At 45.6% G+C, this 19,754-nt stretch overlaps 1 protein-coding gene across 3 annotated transcripts in view; it reads left to right on the plus strand.

Annotated features, from left to right (window-relative positions):
• The window catches only part of CMKLR2 (chemerin chemokine-like receptor 2), a 34,406-nt gene that overhangs the window by 8,435 nt on the left and 6,217 nt on the right, over window positions 1-19,754 (plus strand). Inside the window, exon 2 of one of the 3 annotated variants that reach the window (XM_075608542.1) lies at window positions 6,445-6,521. The exons of 1 other annotated variant lie outside the window; for it this stretch is intronic. The gene's annotated coding sequence lies outside the window, so the exon portion shown is untranslated. Of the gene's footprint in view, window positions 1-6,444; window positions 6,522-7,729; window positions 7,756-19,754 lie in introns of those variants that run through there. One more of the 3 variants, XM_075608543.1, reaches the window with a different exon arrangement.

Raw genomic sequence — 19,754 nt, forward strand, 5'->3', positions numbered from 1 at the left:
AATAATAAAAAATTAAAAAAAATTGGGCAGCTCATCCATGTTCTCCTGATGTCTGGGACCCCCTGTTACCCCTGGTATTTGTCCCCTTGTTTTATTTTTGGGCGGGATTTGACATAAAAAATGACTACAAATATGGGCTATGGCTGCAGGTCACTAATAGGCACACATTTTGTGTCCTGTAGGGACATATTCTGCCCCATGATGGAGCGCAGAATGCTGATTTAATCTCTTAAATTATGCTGACATCATTAGTTACATACAGCATCAAAGAGAGAGACTCTGGGTGAGCAATATCCCGGCATATAGAACCATTTACTAACACTGTTATCACAAAAGAGATTACATAAATATACTCCAGAAATGTGGTGACTATGGAGACTTTAAAGTTTCTTTCAAGATACTTTTGCTTGTTTAATTTGTATAAAAATTGAGTCAGTTACAGATGTAGCAAACTTTAATCGCAACCCAGAGGGATTAACGCTGTGGGAGGTTCTGATCTGGGCGCTTTACCCCCTGCAGCGAGATCGCTGCAGAGACAGTCCCCAGCGCTGCAGCTTTTTGCTTTTTGAGCCACAACGCTGGGGACAGTAAGTTTTGCTACATGTGTACCTACATTGAATCTATAGAACACGGGTAGCCAACTCTAGTCCTCAAGGGCCACCACCAGGTCAGATTTTAAGGATATCCCTGCTTCAGCACAGGTGGCTCAATCAGTCAACGACTGAGCCATTGATTGAGCCACCTGTGCTGAAGCAGGGATATCCTTAACACCTGATCTGGTGGCCCTTGAGAACTAGAGTTGGCCACTTATGCTATAGAACATATCACTGCCATGAGTTCACTTTAGTCATAGAAGGCTTTTACCCTTTTAAAAAGTTCAGTCCTAGCGAAATATGTGGTTCTTTGCGAAATAATTATGATGCAATCATGAGTCAAACCGATAAACATAGGAAGCTGATAAACATGAATCCAGCCAGCCTGGAGGAAAAAAAATCATATAGGTTTTTTATTTTATTTTATTTTTTACAAGATACAAAAAGGAAAAATGTTACTTTAAGGTTGTAACGGACTTATCCCTGTTTAAATAAAGCAGCATCGAAGCTCTGAGAATCCAGCAGAGAGAGAGAGTGTTAATTGCAGCCCCTCAATTAACTAGAGAGCTCTGTAAAAAGCCTCATGTGAGACACAGGAGAGAGATTCCTTAGCTCACATTTGGGCTGACAGGAGACAGGAAAGCCTGCACACAGATACAGTCTTGAGCACAAAGACTGTGCTGAGATCAAGACACCAGGAGACGTATATTTCCTGGACGCAGAGAACCCAGGAACCTGCCAGAGGCTGACATGGAGGGCCCCCTGCTTAAGGGACTTCCTGGGACTTTGGGGTGATAGACTGGTAATGGGAATATCTCTCCAGTCCTGCAGATAGGGTCTGGGGAAGTAAGTTAGCCCTTACAAAGGGATAGGGGTTTGTTATTTTGCCTGGATAAAGGAACAGGCTCAATAAAGCCAAGATATCATTTCACCCTAATCGGTCTCCATTATATGAACCTCTGCACACATCTCTTACAAAGGTAATCTAAACTTTCAAAGGGAGCCGAAAACACTGTTATTTTTTTTTAATTCACGTATTTACTTTGGTGCGCTCTCCGCTTGAGGATGCAGTAAAGGTTAGCACCTTTTTAGCTGTCTGTTCGCACCTACAGTAGTTAAATCTTTAGGTTTTTTTTGTGCATTTCTATGGCTATCTCAGATGTCTATGGCCCATGTTTCCTAAGCAGTGCTATTCCACATTCCAGCACCGGAAACCTGTTCTATGGAATAGCACTGCTTAGTAAATATTGGGCCCATATCTGAGATATCGACATCAAAGGACTGTAATAAGTGAGATTTTGAGGTTCTGTATTAATAAATTACATTAAATTTAACAAAGTCTATATGACCCTTATTCAGAAAGCAGTCTTCCCCATACCGGAGAAAGGACAATGGAGCTGATCTCGAATTCGCACTAGGCAACTGCTTCTCAGCATGTTGGATAAGCTCATGTAGCAGAGTAGACTTGGCAGGCCTACTACTCTAGTACACATACCTTTCATTTCTTACTGTCTACTCAACTGCTGATACATAAGCCATTTGCGCTAGAGGCATCTCCTGTGCAGTTGCATTGCAGGTTGGGTTACCAACTTTCAAACAAGGGAAGTATGGACATGTCCAATGGCGTCCACTGTGGGACATGAGTAGTGAATGCTTTCTGTGGGCATCACTGGTTCTGATGGTACTGAAGGTTACAGAGCAGAACTATAGTTTTTTGTTTGTTTGTTTGTTTGTTTTACAAACCCAGAATATTACTACTTTTTATAGAAGGATTTCCAGCTCCACTTACATTTTAAGGAAAAATAATTTATTTTCAGAAGGACTCACCCTTTTTATAGCAAAAAAAAAAACATTGCATACAGGCATACCCCGCATTAACATACGCAATGGGACCGGCGCATGTATGTAAAGCGAAAATGTACTTAAAGTGAAGCATGACCTTTTCCCCACTTATTGATGCATGTACTGTACTGCAATCGTCATACACGTGCATAACTGATGTAAATAACGCATTTGTAACAGGCTCTATAGTCTCCCTGCTTGCGCACAGCTTCGGTACAGGTAGGGAGCAGGTATTGCTGTTCAGGACGTGCTGACAGGCGCATGCGTGAGCTGCCGTTTGCCTATTGGGCGATATGTACTTACTCGCGAGTGTACTTAAAGTGAGTGTCCTTAAAGCGGGGTATGCCTGTATTTCTAAAATTAGGTTCTTATGGCTTTGACCCAATGTTTAATAAGTGTAGATTGTTTTCATTTTAATCTGCAGTGCCACTACTGTTTTTTCTTTTTATTGGAATCATTATACATATACCAATCACAGCAGGTAACATTTTCAACACATTTCCGTGTTACCTTGTACATACATGGTAGGGGGTCTCAGACATTTCTCATATCATAACAGGCTACATGATAAGTTAACAATATGATTTCATTCCAACGGTTACGTTCCTGTTTGTGACCCTCATGGAGTATCTTATATGTTACTTGTATATAGACATCCCCCATTGCATGTTCTCAATGTCTTTCTGGCTTAATTATTCATCTTTTTTTATTTTTACCAATATCGAGCTTGCTTAACATTTAAATTAATATTAAATGTAAACTTTCCCCTCCCCCTCCCCCCCTTAACTACAATGTCTGTCTCTTAGTATTTTATACATCAGTTGTTCAAGGTTGTCGTTTGTTTTCTAGGTTTTGCCCTGATAATGGGCATTGTATTTTTATTTTGAGTGAGAAGCTGGTTAGACACCATGTCATGACCGAGAACACTTTTTTCTATGGCTGCCGTGGCCTTGTCCGATAAAGCGACGTTGAACCATCCTCATTTTTGGAAAAATAATGTGTTGTATTAAGCTCTTCACTGAAACTCGCCTCTATTTTGTCCATGGACATCAAATTAAATAAATAGGCCTTGACTATATCTAATGTTGGAGGCAATGGGAATATCCATTGCAGCATTGTTGCTTTTCCAGCTGCCAGTAGCACCACTTCAGAATCCTTGACTGCTCTGGTTGTTTTCCAGCCTCATCTAACCATGGTTCTATGTTGGCTAATAGTAACACCATTGGAATCTTGTATTTAGTGATTTTTAGTATTTTTGCTATATAACCCATAATTTCATCCCAGAAATGGTTGATTTTTTAAATAGTTTTTTTTATTGGGTTTACCAGCAATAAACTACAACATTACAATACAGAAAAAAAAAAGAAAGAAACGTAGAAAAACATACTTTTACACAATTAATTTTGGTATTGCTCATCATACTTATAATTTAAAAATTTAACACATTAACACCAATAATAATAATTAGAAAAAAAATAAAGATAATAGCATTTTCAAAGATTAACATCAAAGCTATCACCACACAGCCTCCTAACAGAATCTGGCATGACTCCCCATTCACAATCTTCCCCCATCAACAATATACTATCATATTTCCTCAAGGGCAAAATTATCTGTGACCCACCGCACTCAGCCTGAGGAGACCCCAAGAGGTATGCTCAAATGTCTGTATAATTGAATCCCTATCTTGTTACAACATAGAATCAATAAACGTTTCCCATTTTTTTTTAAATTCTCGGTTCTTAATTCTTTATTTATATCAGTTTCTAATTTGTCCATCATCATCATCAATTTATTCAGATAATCGATTAAAATATATAAAGTGGGGGTTCAGGCTTTATCCATTTCACCACCACTGTTTTCCTTGCTGCTAGCAAAACAATCTCTGCTAGCCTTGGGACATTGCTCCTTACATTGACCTCTTTCCAACTTTCCATATTTCCAAACAGCAAGGCTAAGGGCTCTTTTATTGTAGTTACCCCAATAAATTCTTGTATATACTGCAGAACTTTATCCCAAAAATCAGAAATAACCAATCTCACAAACAGTGTTTTAAATCTGCTCTTTCCTGGGAGAACTTGGGACACTTATTTTTAGATTTCTCTATCCCCTTATAATTCATATCAAAAGCATAATTGGCCCTATGCAGTATCTTATATTGCATCTTTCTCAACTCCTCAGAAATTATCATTTTCCTGACCCGAGTTAACCCTTTGAGTAACAGTTCAACTCGTTCAATTCATTGGAAATCTTTTTCCCACCTAGTGAACATTTTTCTTAGATCTTTCTCATAGTTCTTGTCCCTAATCCAATCATATAAATCTGAGATAGAATATTTGGTACTATTAGCATCCTCAAAAAAGACATTAAAAACATCTATTTCCAATAGATCTGATTTATGACTTTCCATACTCTTGCAATAATGCATTACTTGTATATAAGGGAAGTGATGTTTTTGAGGCAGTTCCATTTGATCTTTCAGTTCTTGGAACGTCAAGAACCTACCATTGTTCACATCTAGCAACAGGCCCAGAGTTCTAATCCCCTTGTCTCTCCATATCTGAAAAGAAACCTGCATCTTTCCCGGGATCCCATAAATATTTAATAGGGCTACATAACAATAAGCAATGTTTGTCCACTTTCAACATACTGTATGACACTTAGGGCATTGATTGATGGTGCCTGCTGATGGGTGAGGAGTTTTGTTGAAAGCAATATATGCCCTGTGCGTTATTTTAAATTAGACTTCTCTCCAAGTTTCCGATGGTGTCAGTTTTTATATACATTTGTTAATCCCACCAGGAGTTCATCTATGTCGTGTATTTCTGGGAAATCTTTCTGCAATGCTGTGAAGGTGTTCTGTAAAATTTGCTCATGTCCATCATCCCTCACTAAGTTGTACAATTCCGATATATTGTCTATTTACTCTTGTATGGTCATTGTAGTGATCAAATTTGTTATTCTGTATTATTGGCAGTGTGTGTGTGTAGTGTGTTTTGTGGGTTTAGAGGGGGCTGCAGTGTGTGTGTGTGTGTGTGTGTGTGTGTCTTCAGTGGGTGTAGAGCAGGCCTGCCCGGACTCACTGTGTGGTCCGTGTGGTCCAGCGGTGGGGTGGGGCGATCTTCATCTTCTCCCCTAAAAATTCTTCTGTTTCCCCTGCAGGGCCTGAAAAAAATGGCCATGCGACGTCAAATGACGCAGCGTTGCCATGGCAACGGGATGCCATTACATCACGGCGGCACACAACATGGCGCTATGTGATGCCACAACGTCACTTGGCGTCCCTTTGATATTTGACGCCGCACGGCCATTTTTTTCAGGACCTGCGGGTGAAAAAGAAGAATTTTCAGGGGAGAAGATGGAGACCGCCGGACCCCACCGCTGGCAAGAGTTGTGAGCGGGGGGGGGGGGGGGGGTAAGAGTTGTGAACATGGGGTTGGGTGGGTGGGGAGTAATTTTAATTAAAGTGCGGCCCGAATCTGCTTTCCTTGGAGCAGTTTGGCCCGTTTCACTTTATAAGTTGTGCAGGCCTGGTGTAGAGGGTGGAGGACGGGTGTAGAGTGTGTTTTTGGTGTGTGTGTGTGTGTGTCTCTGCAGTTTTGTGGGTTCACAGTGGGCTGCAGTGTGTTTGTGGGTGTAGAGGGAGGTTGCTCTGTGTGTGTGTCTTCAGGGTGTGATTTGTGACTAGGTGGTGGAGGAGGGCAGCGGAGTGTTTTGTGGGCGTAGAGGGGGGGGCTGCAGTGTGTGTTTGTGTATATAGAGGGGGGTTGCAAAGTGTTTGGGTTTGTGTGTATACAGGCGGCTGCAGAGTGTTTGTATATATAAGGGCTGTGTGTATGTACAATTTCCTTTTAATAAACTAATTTGACGTTGTGAATCGGAAGGAGGAGGGGGGGGGGGGGGGCAGAAAGGACGAGGCCGGCATATGCAAGTGCCTAGGGGCGGCAGATTTACAAATCCGCCACTGGCTGGAACCATAAAGAATGCAAATAAAGAACGTTTGTTTCAGAGCTACAAAACTCCTGGCACCCATCTGTACCATCTGCATGTGTGCCCAGCCTGCACGGACCATCACCCTGGATGAAGGTAATGCACCCCGAGTAACCCCCCGAGCACACACATGTTGTAAACTCCCTTACAGCCGGGCAGGGAGGGTTACATAACAATCTTGCAAACGACATCACCTTTATCACTCATCCTCTACCAAACACTGACAGCGGAAGGTCCCTCAATTTCTGGAATTCATCTATAATCTTTTTTTATAATAAGTTTGGAATGGTAAAAATACTGTTTTCCCAATTCTCACTCAAACATTATTCCTAAGTAATTTAGGGGTTTGTTAAGCAGTATGTTTTTTGTTACTTTAGCGCAAGCGTCCCAACTCCGTCCTCAAGGGCCACCAGCAGGGTGGGTTTTATGGATATCTGCTTCAGCACAGGTTGGTCAATCAGTGGCTCAGTCAAAGACTGTGCTGAAGCAGGGATACCTATAAAAGCTGGCCTGTTTGAGACCCACTACTTTAGCGCCACTACTTTTTAAGGTAGGTAATAGTGTGCACTCTTGTTAGCTATGTGGAACGTGAACTCCACCCACTGGAATGTTAATGAGCCAGGAAGACAAAGGAGTTTGAATCCACAGCTGCACCCCTTCAGTGTACATCTGCACCACCCCAAAGGTGCGCGCCTGATGGGGTTACCCAAGAGCTGCTCCCCTCTGCACAGAACCAGCGTGCTAAGGGTTAACATTTGCTTGTACTATGTGGAATGTCAACTCCACCCACTGGAATGTTAATGAGCCAGGAAGACAAAGGACTTTGAATCCACAGCTGCATTCAACCGGAACTCCTACAGTGTACAAGTGCTAGCCCCAAAGCAGACAGCCTTTGGCACAGCTAAAGGGTGTGAGCCATTTGCTGCCGTTTGGTGATGTTAAAGTTTCTCTATTTCAATCTGAAACTCACCAGCCCTTTTATCCCCTCTACCCAAGTTTCCAACTATCTGTCCATGAAATGTCTGTGAATTGACTGTATAACCCTGTTCATTTAATGTAACCGTGTATTGTTATAACTCTGTGCCCAGGAAATGCTTCAAAACAAGAGGTAACTCTCAATGTATTACTTCCTGGTAAAACATTTTTATAAATAAATTAAAAAAGAAATAAAACTGTAAAACAGAACAAGAGGACTTTTGTGCAGACCTTGGGCGTTACATGTACTTTGTATTTAATTGGACAGAAGGGAGGATCGACTCCAAATCACATATTTTCACATCCTACTTCTAAGGTTACACCCAGCTGCACTAACTACTGGTAACCGTAAATGGTAAGTTTTCTCTGCTGCTTAATACTTTTTTTCAAAGATTTCCCTACCTCCAGCAGAGCCAACATTCCCAGTAGGACCCAGCTGAAAACATGAACTAGCAATGAACTTAAATCAAACACTAAGACATAACGCAATGATAAATAAGTGAGAGATTAAAAGGAAAAGCATATGTGGAGCTACACAGCATGGTTAAGATTACAGAACATAGTTGTTGACAGTGGGACTGGAATGAGGTAATTCGATTCCATCTCTTCACTTCCCTACCTGAGAAGGGGTTAATTTTCATACATCCTACGATTTAAATTCCTTGGTCAGTGAATAACTGAGAATGTGAACATTTTTTTAAGATTACATGCAGAGGTGTATGACATTGTGATTTTAAATTATAATAAAACCTGGTTGGTACAGTATAGATTTAAAGTCTGCAAAAAACTAAACTCACAAACCTGTGTATTCAAGAACTACACACAAACCACTCTGCAACCCCTGCTGCTGACAACAGTGTTGAATAACCTGGGTGTCATAACATCCAGTTAACACAGGTAGAAACAGTGTGTAGCCTAATGTTCTCTCTGTAGATACCTCTGCACAGAGTAGGAAGCGATAGAGCTGTGTCCACTGCATGCAATCATGTACAATGGTTCTGATATCAATGTTTCATACATTTGATGTTGTACCCCTGAGATGTTACTGTATTGGGGTATGTTGGCTGCTATTTAGCTGAGGATTTAATATTTCTGCACTGTTAATCAAAATGAAGGGTGAGCACAGTGACTCATGTGGTTTTGGCGCTAAACATTTTTTTTGTTGATTCTGGTGTTTTTATAAAGTCAGTTTGTGTGCTTTTGGATTTGTACCAAAACATTGAGGGGAAAAAACACTCAAAATAAGCAGAAAAATGACAAAATAGCAAAATAAAGCATGAGTGATGCTAACAATCAGTATAAAATCATAATATATCACGTGTGAGCACATTATTAGGGCCGGCCCCCGCGCGTGTACCTAGCTGTCCACAAATCTCCCAGCCGAGCAGAGCGCGTGATGTCATCGCGCTCCCTCCCTGCCTGGCCGCAACCTTAGCATACAGTGCTTGCACTGCAGCCAGGGATTCTGGGAAATTACATGCAAATGAGCACAGTGTGTCACTCTCTACTTCTTATCCATTTTAATATGGACCTCTGTAAGCTTATGTCTGCCATATTACACGGCTTTTCAGCACAGCCTGGGTTAAATAAGTACATAGCCAGCAACCCTCCTCACAGACAGCTGATTCAACCTTTTTGTCTCATCAGTGCGAAGTTGGTTATACTGGCTATGCAATGTGAAATCATACAATTAGAAGACTAAAATAGTATAACAAAAAAACTTAAAACAATGAAATAATATATGGCAAAAAAAACATTTACAGATGGGCACTTGGTTTGGTGTTCTGGTTTTGGTTCTAAATACATTTTGTGTTAAGGGTTTTGTATTTGTTTTTGGAATATAAAGCCGCGTCCATATTCCCCACGACCGCGCACATGAACAAAAGGCCATACCTCGATGAGGCAGGCCATAGAGCGTGCGCGAGCAGAAGCGTGACGGCGCAAGATTCCCGGGCAAACAAAATTATTTGATTTTGTCGCACCACGGCCGGGTCACGTGAACGGTTCAGCCAATGAGGTCAAACCGCTCACGTGACATCACGGGCACGCCTCCCCGTCGCATCTCCCCATCCCACAAATCGCCTCTGCAGCAGCGCGCCTGCACTTTGGTCTTGGCCTAAGGTTGTGGTGGGTTCTGATTACACACATCTGCTATTCCCCATCTCTTATGCAAACATATTACAAAGATTTGTTTTCTTCTGTTTCTTGTGGTTTGCCGATTTGTACTGTTCTAAATTTACAAACAACTTGGAAACTGCACTGTTTGTGGCATGACAAATCCTTGCAAAATATTTCCTACAGATGTTTCATTTTTTAGTACATGACTCAAATGGGTGGCTTCCTGCTCTGTTTCCAGATAATGAACATTACAATATAGCTAGTGCATTTTTAACTCATGTGCTAAGTAAAGCCTTTAATACTATGAGGTGTGCGCTTTTGTACTGTTTTCTCTCTCTCTCTATAGTTTACTTGTGGAACGCCTGGGTTGCTTCCAGTTGAAGATAGCTACACCCTCAAGATTGGACTTTTAAATCTCTATGGTTTTTACTCATTCATATTTATGTGGCAAGGTCTCCCTCTGCAGTTCTTGGCTCCCGGATTCCCCGTGTACCTCCGATCCAGCAGGGGATCCCCCGGCGCGAGTGGGGAGAAGCCGGGTGCCATTAGAGCGGCGAGGAGGCTTCAAGTGCAGGACGCAGCCATCTTTAGGCTAGCGCATGCGCAGAACATCCCCAGGTTGCGACGGCCAGTAGAGAGAAGTGCACGCATGCGCAGAGTAGGCAGTCAGTGCAGGGAAGGGCTCAACGGAGAACTACAAGCCCCACGTTGCACTGGGGCATTTCACATGGACGCAATTAAGCCAATAGGGCTGAGAGGATTCCCTGCTCAGGATATTGATAATTTTCGTGCGCGGCAGACCACGCCAGTCGGAAGAGGGACCTCTGAGGAGTAGGTTGTGTCCAGGGAGCAGTGCTCCCCTGGACTAGGCCAGATCTCCCCCCTTAGGTCCCAGCAAGGCCCCGACTCACTGTAGCTTGTGGCTGCTATAGGGAAAGCCCATAGTCGGGGACCTTTCCCCAGTAGCTGCATATAGTCATGTACAGCACCAGTGAGATGCCCCGCGGTGACTGCGGCCTGTGGTCTGGGACCAGACCAGCTACGCGGTTAAGATGGTATGGTGATATTGTCCACAAGGAAATTCACCCCACTCAGAGTCGGACGACAACATTGGTACAGATAGATTCTCCTTGTTATTCTGCAATACCCGGGTGCTGGAGCCCCGGGCAGGTACCTAACCAAGTGCACTAACACTCCACGGGATAGCGCTATCTCCAACACTTTGTGTGGGCCTTGACTTTGGGAAAGGGACATCAGGGAATTGGTGCCTGGCACCCAATGTACTCTGGGGACACTCACTGTTGGTATCAGATTGGGGTCTATTTTACTGTGTGGTACAGGGTACCACTATTATTGTGTTCAGTAAAGGTTGTTAGCTAGGGTGACCAGGCATCCCGGTTTTGCCAGGACAGTACCATTTTTTTCTGTGCTGTCCCAGCTGCCAGTCCGTCCCGGCAATGTCCTGTTTTTTCTCCCTGGTCCCGTTTGTTTTGTACTGTAGATGCGGTGCGTGGTGGCGGCGAGGATGCGGCAGCCCGGCCGGTGAGTATTTTTTTGAATTTCAGGGGGTTGGGCTTCTAATATGCCGGGCTGCAGGTGATTGGCTGGAGGATGCCGGGGGCGGGCTTTCTCCGCTTCCTCCCCGATCGCCGAGGCCCGTGCGGACAGGGAGGTGGGAGCGGGGACAGCAGTTGGCTGTTTGGCGCTTCCCCCCCCCCCCCTCTGCTTCCGTTCCCTGTAGCTGCTGCTGCTGCCCGGGTGAGAGGTAGGTGCGGGGGGGAGCAGGGTTGGCGGGAGCGCGGATGGCTCGAGGGGACAGTTGGGGAACTCCCTGCTTCTGCACAGGTGCGCAGCCTTATCCCCGATAGGTGGGAGAGAGCGGAGCCAGGTCTGGCGGGCGGGATCTCCCCCCGTCCGGTCCACGGGCTCGGCGAGCAGTGACTTCTGTCGCTGACGGGCGGTGCAGGGGGAGGTGGGGTGTATCAGTGTATAGGTGTGTGTGGGTGTATCAGTGGATGTGTGTGTATCAGTGTGTGTGTGTGGGTGTATCAGTGGGTGGGTGTATCAGTGGGTGGGTGTCAGTGTGTATCTGTGGGTGGGTGTGGGTGTGTGTATCTGTGGGTGTGTGTGTGTATCAGTGGGTGTGTGTGTATCAGTAGGTGTGTGTGTATCAGTGGGCGTGTGTGTGTCAGTGGGTGTGTGTCTGTGTATCAGTGGGTGTGTGTGTGTGTATCAGTAAGTGGGGGGGTGTATCAATGGGTGTGGGTGGGGGTGTGTATTAATGGGTGTGTGTGTATCAGTGTGTGTGTGTGTGTGTGTATCAGTGTGTGTGTGTGTGTGTGTGTGTGTATCAGTGGGTGTGTGTGTGTGTGTCAGTGGATGGGTGTGTGTCTATCAGTGGGTGGGTGTCTGTGTATCAGTGGGTGTGTGTGTGTGTATCAGTAAGTGGGGGTGTGTATCAATGGGTGTGGGTGGGGGTGTGTATTAATGGGTGTGTGTGTATCAGTGTGTGTGTGTGTTTGTGTATCAGTGTGTGTGTGTGTGTGTGTGTATCAGTGGGTGTGTGTGTGTGTGTATCAGTGGGTGTGTGTGTGTGTGTATCAGTGGGTGTGGGTGGGTGGGTGTATCAGTGGGTGGGTGTGTGTGTGTATCAGTGTGTGTGTGTGTGTGTGTGTCAGTGTGTGTGTGTCAGTGTGTGTGTGTATCAGTGTGTGTGTGTGTGTGTGTGTATTGGTGGGTGTGTGTGTATCAGTGTGTGTGTGTGTGTGTGTGTGTGTGTGTGTGTGTGTGTGTGTGTGTGTGTGTGTGTGTGTGTGTCAGTGTGTGTGTGTGTATCAGTGGGTGAGTGTGTGTATCAGTGGGTGGGTGTGTCAGTGGGTGGGGGTGTGTCAGTGGGTGGGGGTGTGTATCAGTGGGTGTGTGTATCAGTGTGTGTGGGTGTGTGGGTGTGTGTATCAGTGGGTGTGTGTATCAGTGTGTGTGGGTGTGTGGGTGTGTGTATCAGTGGGTGTGTGTGTGTATCAGTTGGTGTGTGTGTGTATGTGTATAAGTGTGTGTGGGTGTGTGTGTGTGTATCAGTGGGTGTGTGTGTATCAGTGGGTGTGGGTGTGTGTGTGTGTATATCAGTGGGTGGGGGTGTGTATCAATGGGTGTGGGTGGGGGATGTGTATCAATGGGTGTGTGTGTGTATCAGTGCGTGTGGGTGTATCAGTGGGTGGGTTTGTGTATCAGTGGGTGCGTGTGTGTGTATCAGTGGGCGGGTGTGTGTGTATCAGTGTGTGTGTGTGTATCAGTGTGTGTGTGTGTGCATCAGTGGATGTGTGTGTGTATCAGTGGGTTTGTATCTGGGTGTGTGTGTGTGTGTGTGTGTATCAGTGTATCAGTGTGTATGTGTGTATCAGTGTGTGTGTGTGTATCAGTGGGTGGGTGTGTATCAGTGTGTGTGTGTGGGTGTATCAATGGGTGGGTGTATCAGTGGGTGTGTGTCAGTGTGTATCTGTGGGTGGGTGTGGGTGTCAGTGTGTGTGTGTGCGTGTGTGTCAGTGTGTGTGTGTGTCAGTGTGTGTCAGTGGGTGTGTATGTGTGTGTCAGTGTGTGTGTGTGTGTGTGTGTGTGTCAGTGGGTGTGTGTGTGTCAGTGGATGGGTGTGTGTGTATCAGTAAGTGTGTGTGTGTATCAATGGGTGTGGGTGGGGGTGTGTATCAATGGGTGTGTGTGTGTGTGTGTGTGTATCTGTGTGTGTGTGTGTGTGTGTGTGTATCAGTGTGTGTGTGTATCAGTGGGTGTGTGTGTGTGTGTGTATCAGTGGGTGGGTGTGTGTATCAGTGGTTGTGGGTGTGTGTATCAGTGGGTGGGTGGGTGTGCGTATCAGTGTGTGTGTGGGTGTCAGTGTGTATCTGTGGGTGTGTGTGTATCAGTGTGTGTGTGTGTGTGTATCAGTGGGTGTGTGTATCAGTGGGCGTGTGTGTGTCAGTGGTTGTGTGGGTGTGTGTGTGTGTGTGTCAGTGTGTGTGTGTGTCAGTGGGTGTGTGTGTGTGTGTCTGTGTGTGTGTGTGTGTGTGTGTGTGTGTGTGTCAGTGGGTGGGTGTCAGTGGGTGGGTGGGTGTGTGTCAGTGGATGGGTGTGCGTGTATCAGTGGGTGTGTGTGTATCAGTAAGTGGGGGGGTGTATCAATGGGTGTGGGTGGGGGTGTGTATCAATGGGTGTGTGTGTGTGTGTGTATCAGTGTGTGTGTGTGTGTATCAGTGTGTGTGTGTATCAGTGGGTGTGTGTGTGTATCAGTGGGTGGGTGTGTGTATCAGTGGGTGTGTGTATCAGTGGGTGTGGGTGTGTGTATCAGTGGGTGGGTGGGTGTGCGTATCAGTGTGTGTGTGTGTATCAGTGTGTGTGTGTGTATCAGTGGGTGGGTATGTGTGTATCAGTGTGTGTGTGTGTGTATCAGTGTGTGTGTGTGTATCAGTGGGTGTGTGTATCAGTGGGTGTGTGTGTGTATCAGTGGCCTTTGCGGTCATCTGGGATCAGCTAACCACATAGTCATCTGCAAGACTCGCCGCCTCTGTGTAAGTCTTGGGCTTTTTGTCATACCCCCAAGCCCTCACCGCCGGCGGGCACTGCTGCATGAGCTGTTCCTGAAAGATGAGGTCCAGCAGGCGTTGGTAAGTCTTGGCCTCACAGCCCTCCACCCAGTGTAGCCCGTATAAAGCCATGCGGGTCACATAGGTGACATAGGTCTCCTGAGGCTGCCTCTCCTCCAGTCGGAATTTACCCCGGTAAGATTCAGGGGTAAAACCGTGCTGAAATAGCAATAGTTCTTTCAGGTGGGCATAATCATCAGCATACTCCTCTGGAAGCGCCATCAATGTCTGCTTAGCCAAGCCGGAGAGTAGCGGGTCCAAGCGTGCAACCCTATGCTGGGGAAGCACCCCGTACCGCCGGCACTGCGTTTCAAAGTTCTTTAAAAATATGTCGATCCGATCAGTGCCTTCCACGTACTTGGTGAGACTGTGCTTGTCCAGTTGGAGTTCATTTTTGCGGGGTTGGACCGGGGGGCAATAAGCGGGTCTGTTCACTGCCATAGAGATAAACTTTAGCCGCTCCTCCGCTGTCCCTCGGTCTCCCCACGTTGTAATCAGTGCCAACATTTCAGGGGTAAACGGACTGGTGGCCGCAGCCATCAGTGCCCCTCCTTTCGCACTTGTCCCGGGAGGTGCACTCGTTCCCTCCCCGGGATTCTGCCGTCCCGGCACTGGGTTCAGTCCCTGATCTCCGGGCAGCTGTACAAGGGCAAGCTGAGCCGTATCCTGAGACTCTGCACGCCGGGCAATCATGTCTGCGACCTCCTGGTCCTCATATTCCAGTCCATATTCACGGCACTTGTCTTTTAGCTGAGTTCTAGTCCTCAGGTAGTAGACGTTTTCCGCTTCACTCATGGTTCTGGGTCACAGCAGTGAGGTGGTGTGACAACTTGCGTTACTTGTTGCACTACCGTGTGTTCAATATCTTTAGTCCCAGGAACTTGCAATTACCATCAAGTTCCCACTGGATCACAGTACCCCACAGAATACTGTAATCCAGGTCCAGTTCAATCCCGCCGCTGCCACCAGTTAACTTACAAGCCTGTGAAGATAGCTTATGACAGGTTGTAATTTACACCAAATAACTGAGTTTGAACTGAACGAGGCTTAGATATAATAAAGTATATTTATTCCTTTGGATAGGTGAACACACGAAATAATACAGTAACAGACAAGAAGTACACTTACTTTGGGGATGGGGGATGAGAAGTATGTTGCATAGCAATTCTCTCGCAATCAGGTACAATCAAGATGATTTCAGAAGACAAAGAGGATAGGGATTACCACGGTTTATATATCTTTTGTAACCCTATCCTTAACATTAAGTACAGGTGATTGGTCTTCAATTACCTCTAGCCACTCTTTAACGTGGGAACACATTTTGATACATGCCCCCCTGCTAGTTGGCACATGCGCATTAGAACTCTGGGGTCTCATTTCTGTAGCCCCTCATCTGCATCAGGAATGCCAGCCAGTCTACTAAATAGAATTTCTGGCAGGATACCCTTTGTTGTGAGGTGTTAAATGGGACACTTATAGACTGCTCTGGTTTGAGCCGTCTCTGCCCTCAGGTAAACAGTGAGGGTGACAAAATCCTTTGAACAATACTTAAGTCCTAGACATTGGGTCGCCTCTCTGGCCATATGCTACCCTGGTATGCAAAGGAATTTCCTCTGGGTTTTATCCTTGCTTTGGGACACAGTATTAAAGATAAAACACAAACATATTAAAATATCCGGTTCCATTGGGTCCAGCGGGTCCAAACTTCCCAGTTCTCAATGCTGGAACTGGGACAACCTATGGGCCAATTTGAGACTTGCTACGACCTTCGGAACCGGAGTTACACAAATACACCTTAAACCGTTTCCTATTTTAATACAAAACACTCCGCTGTAAATTAAATCACGGTTTTTCACTAAATCCCCATTGAAAACAACGGGCTCCGTCGCCATAGACTTTCAATGGCAAACCGCCGCCGTTGGCGGCTATGGGAATCCGCCGCCATAGACTTTCAACGGAGCAACGCCGCCGTTGAAGTCAATGGGGGTTTTCACCATAGCCGGTCAATGGAGATTGGCCGCCATTGGAGTCTATGGGAAAAGTCTCTAGTTTTTTTTATTTTTTATTTTTTCTTTCTATTTTTTTTTTTTTTTTTTTCTATGGGAAAAGTCCTGAAATTTCAAGGGGGTCCATACTCCGTCGGGTTGGTCCAAGAGGGTCAAGGATGGTTCTGCAGCGATGCCGGAGCAGTGACTACAGGTACCCCATACCCTGATCCTCTGGACCCTGCGGAACCGGAGCTATGGATTCCTACATTTCAGCTTTTTACACTTAGCCGTTTTCTTGAGCTGTTTCTGCTGCCGCCATTGGAACCTATGGCGCGACCCGCTCTTCTCAGTTCGACCCTTATCGGGGGTCCAGGATTCGGGGACCCGGTTGTGGTCGAGTGGGGGAGGTCTAGGAACTAGGGGCAAAAAGAATTTTATTTCTATGTGCTCTAGAACTGTTTATTCCCACGCCACTTGTCGTTGAACTTGACTGTTAAGTGATCAAAGCTCTCTTATAGAAAAAGTATCCGCTTTGCGGTTTTACGGTTTGGACGGCAGCCAACTCGTTCCTGGAAGGCGCCGTCGAGGAACCTCCATTGAAGTCAATGAGCCCATTGACTTACAATGGGAAACCGCCGCTCCTCCTTTCGGACGCCATCTGCTGGTCTTCACAGGAAACAGGACCAAAACAGCAAGATTCGCCATTGAAACGCATGGAGCTCCAATGGCGGCCTATGGGACCCTGCAAAATGGTACCTGAAAAGGCGGGAAAATTACACAAAGGGCTATAATCAATAAAGAACTATTAACCCATGTACTCCCGGATGGATCCTAGTGTGTGTGTGATGCAGACACTGATTAAACCAGATGTTACAATAAAGCATGGGAACAGGGGAATATACATTTTCATGTCATAACAAGGGTTAAATCACATTTCTGGACCTCAGCCCAGTTAACCCCTTGTCTCCCTGGTGAGGTCAGGGGATGGCCAAATGGGGTGCAACCCCTTTAATACCGGGCCACTCCCTTTCTCCCTCTACACTGTGTTTCAGCTCGAAAGTTTCAAAGATTGCCTGTGACCTTTTCCTGAACTCAGGTTATGTTGCATGAGGTAAAAAGGGGAGGCGTTAGGACCTGATGGTTCTATGGCTGAGGGAATGCCAGCCAATCCCAGCCACTCAGTTAGTGACAGTTGCAGATCTCAGAATTCTAAGCACCTGAGTGTCAGTTGGTTTGGGGCTGCTGAAGGGGTAACTGCTTCAACACAGGGTGGGACCAGAACGGGGGGACTGCCTAATTGGGGTCCCCGCACCTACGTTATAGGGTGCTCCCAGTTACCCCAGTTAAGTGGGAGTGTTATCTGTGTATTTGTGCTGTTGTGGATATATTTTTCCAATAAATTAATTTTATAAACGCTTGTGTTTCTGTCTGGCGATATTGATCCCTGGTATTAGTCCTAGTCATCCTGTGACATGGGCTTATGTCATTCTCAAGGGAAAACGAATGGTATATAGGTCTTGGCCTGGAGTTATGAAATCAGAATTCTACAGAGGTGTGTTTTGGACCAAACAGGTGAACTTTTATATTTCTATCCCTGTGACTTAGGTGAACTTTTAAATTTCTGTACAAGTGACTTCTCTGGGGGAAAGGTACTGTATAGGGGTTTCTATTTTATGTTTTATCCTGTTATTTTAAGAAACAGTTCTGCATTTACTGTAATTCTGTTATTGTAATTATCTTTTTCTGTAATCTGAAGCACTGTATTTTTATATATATCAAACAAGTCTTTCATAAGTAATTCTTTGGGGCTCTAAGTGAACTGTTGCACGCTCTGGATAGAGTATTTACATTTTCAGAAACATTTTGCTACACCAGATTTTTATGTATTCAGTGCATAGTTTTTTCTATAATAAACCGGGACCTGAGACCCTGGCAGATATATGAATTTACATATTTTGCATAATTTCTCGGGTGGTGGTAGAGTATAGATCTGATTGCAATTGAGTAAAGGGTTAAAATTAACTCATTCACAGTACCTTGCAGAGGAGAGAGCTGAGTTGGCTAGAGTAACCGTGTGTATTAACCCTGGCTGCATATTTATTTATTTAAAAAATATTTTATCAGGAAGTAATACATTGAGAGTTACCTCTCGTTTTCAAGTATGTCTTGGGCACAGAGTTATGATGACAAATACATGTTTACAAATACAGTTACATAAATGAGCAGGGTATACATTATATACAAGACATTGCGTGCACAGTTAAAGATAATATATATTATGGGCGTATGAAACAGTTACAGACCAGATTAAAATGTGAGACAGCCTTAGATTTGAAAGAACTTAAACTGGTGGTGGATGTAAGAGACTCTGATAGGTTGTTCCAGTTTTGGGGTGCACGGTAAGAGGAGGAGGAGCGGCCGGATACTTTGTTGAGCCTTGGGACCATGAACAGTCTTTTGGAGTCTGATCTCAGGTGATATCTAAGTCACATGTGTGCTGTACGTGACTGATAGTATATGAGGATGGATTGAGGGGAGATATTGTTCATTTGAGGCACCTTTGGAAGGTGAAAAGTGGGACAGCTTGCAAGCTGTGTATTAACCCATGTCCCATATGCAGGTCATGTGCTCACAGGTGTTCCGTACGTGACAGGCGCTATATAAAGTTATACATACATACATAATGAAGCAATGGCAGTTTCAAAAATCAGTAGCAAGCATCTTGACAAAGGTCCATGTAGGGACCGACATGCCGATCCTGTTGCTCACTACTTTTCCATACAACTTGTGCAAAGCCCGTTGGAGTGCCATTTTTTCTTTCCAACCAGTTTTTAAAAAATCAGTCATCTACAGGTATTTTTTTAAATACTTTTTTCATTGCCCAATCGTAAACATGTTAAGATTATGTTGGATTTGATTTCCCTTAGCGCCTCCCTTTTGTGTGATGTCACTGTGTGTTGACCAGCACATACCATACCTTGCCACAAGCAGCGTGCCCTTCCCTGCTTAGGCCTTGCCCCCGCTGCCTGCTACAGCGTCCGCTGTGGCGGACGCTGCGCTCACGAGAGCCCTCCCCGCAATGGCGCCGGGCCCGCTGCGAGGGGGGGCCGCAGCGCTCGCGCGAGAGCTACTCCTGCTCTCAATAGAATTGAGAGCAGGAACTCGCGTCGAGCGGCTAGGCACGCCCCGTGGCGGTTCAGCCAATGAGGGCAAACCTGCCGGGTGACGTCATGGCCGCGCCCCGTCACTCCTCCGCCACGCCCCCCCCCCCCCGGTCTCTGCTCCTGCAGTGAGCTGCAGACCAGGGAATCGCCGGAACGCGCAGCCAAAAGCGCGGGCGCGCATTACAGCGCCGTGACCGGGGCCTTAGCCTAAGTTTAGTCCTTGGAGAGATGACACAGTGGAGTTAAAGCAGCAGTCCCTCTTACCAAAACTCCTTCTTTTTTACTGCATGGGGGTCGGGGGGGTCACTAGAGCTGTAATGCATTATTTTCAGCTCCAGGGACCCCCTGATTCTTGAGATACATACAGAGAAAGATACCACCTCCTGGTTTTTAAATTCTCTGCATCACAGGGGTCAATAAGAAGCTGCAACAGGACCCCCTGGGAGGGGG

This window comes from Ascaphus truei, chromosome 7 (genome assembly GCF_040206685.1).
Source record: "Ascaphus truei isolate aAscTru1 chromosome 7, aAscTru1.hap1, whole genome shotgun sequence".
NCBI lineage: Eukaryota > Metazoa > Chordata > Amphibia > Anura > Ascaphidae > Ascaphus > Ascaphus truei.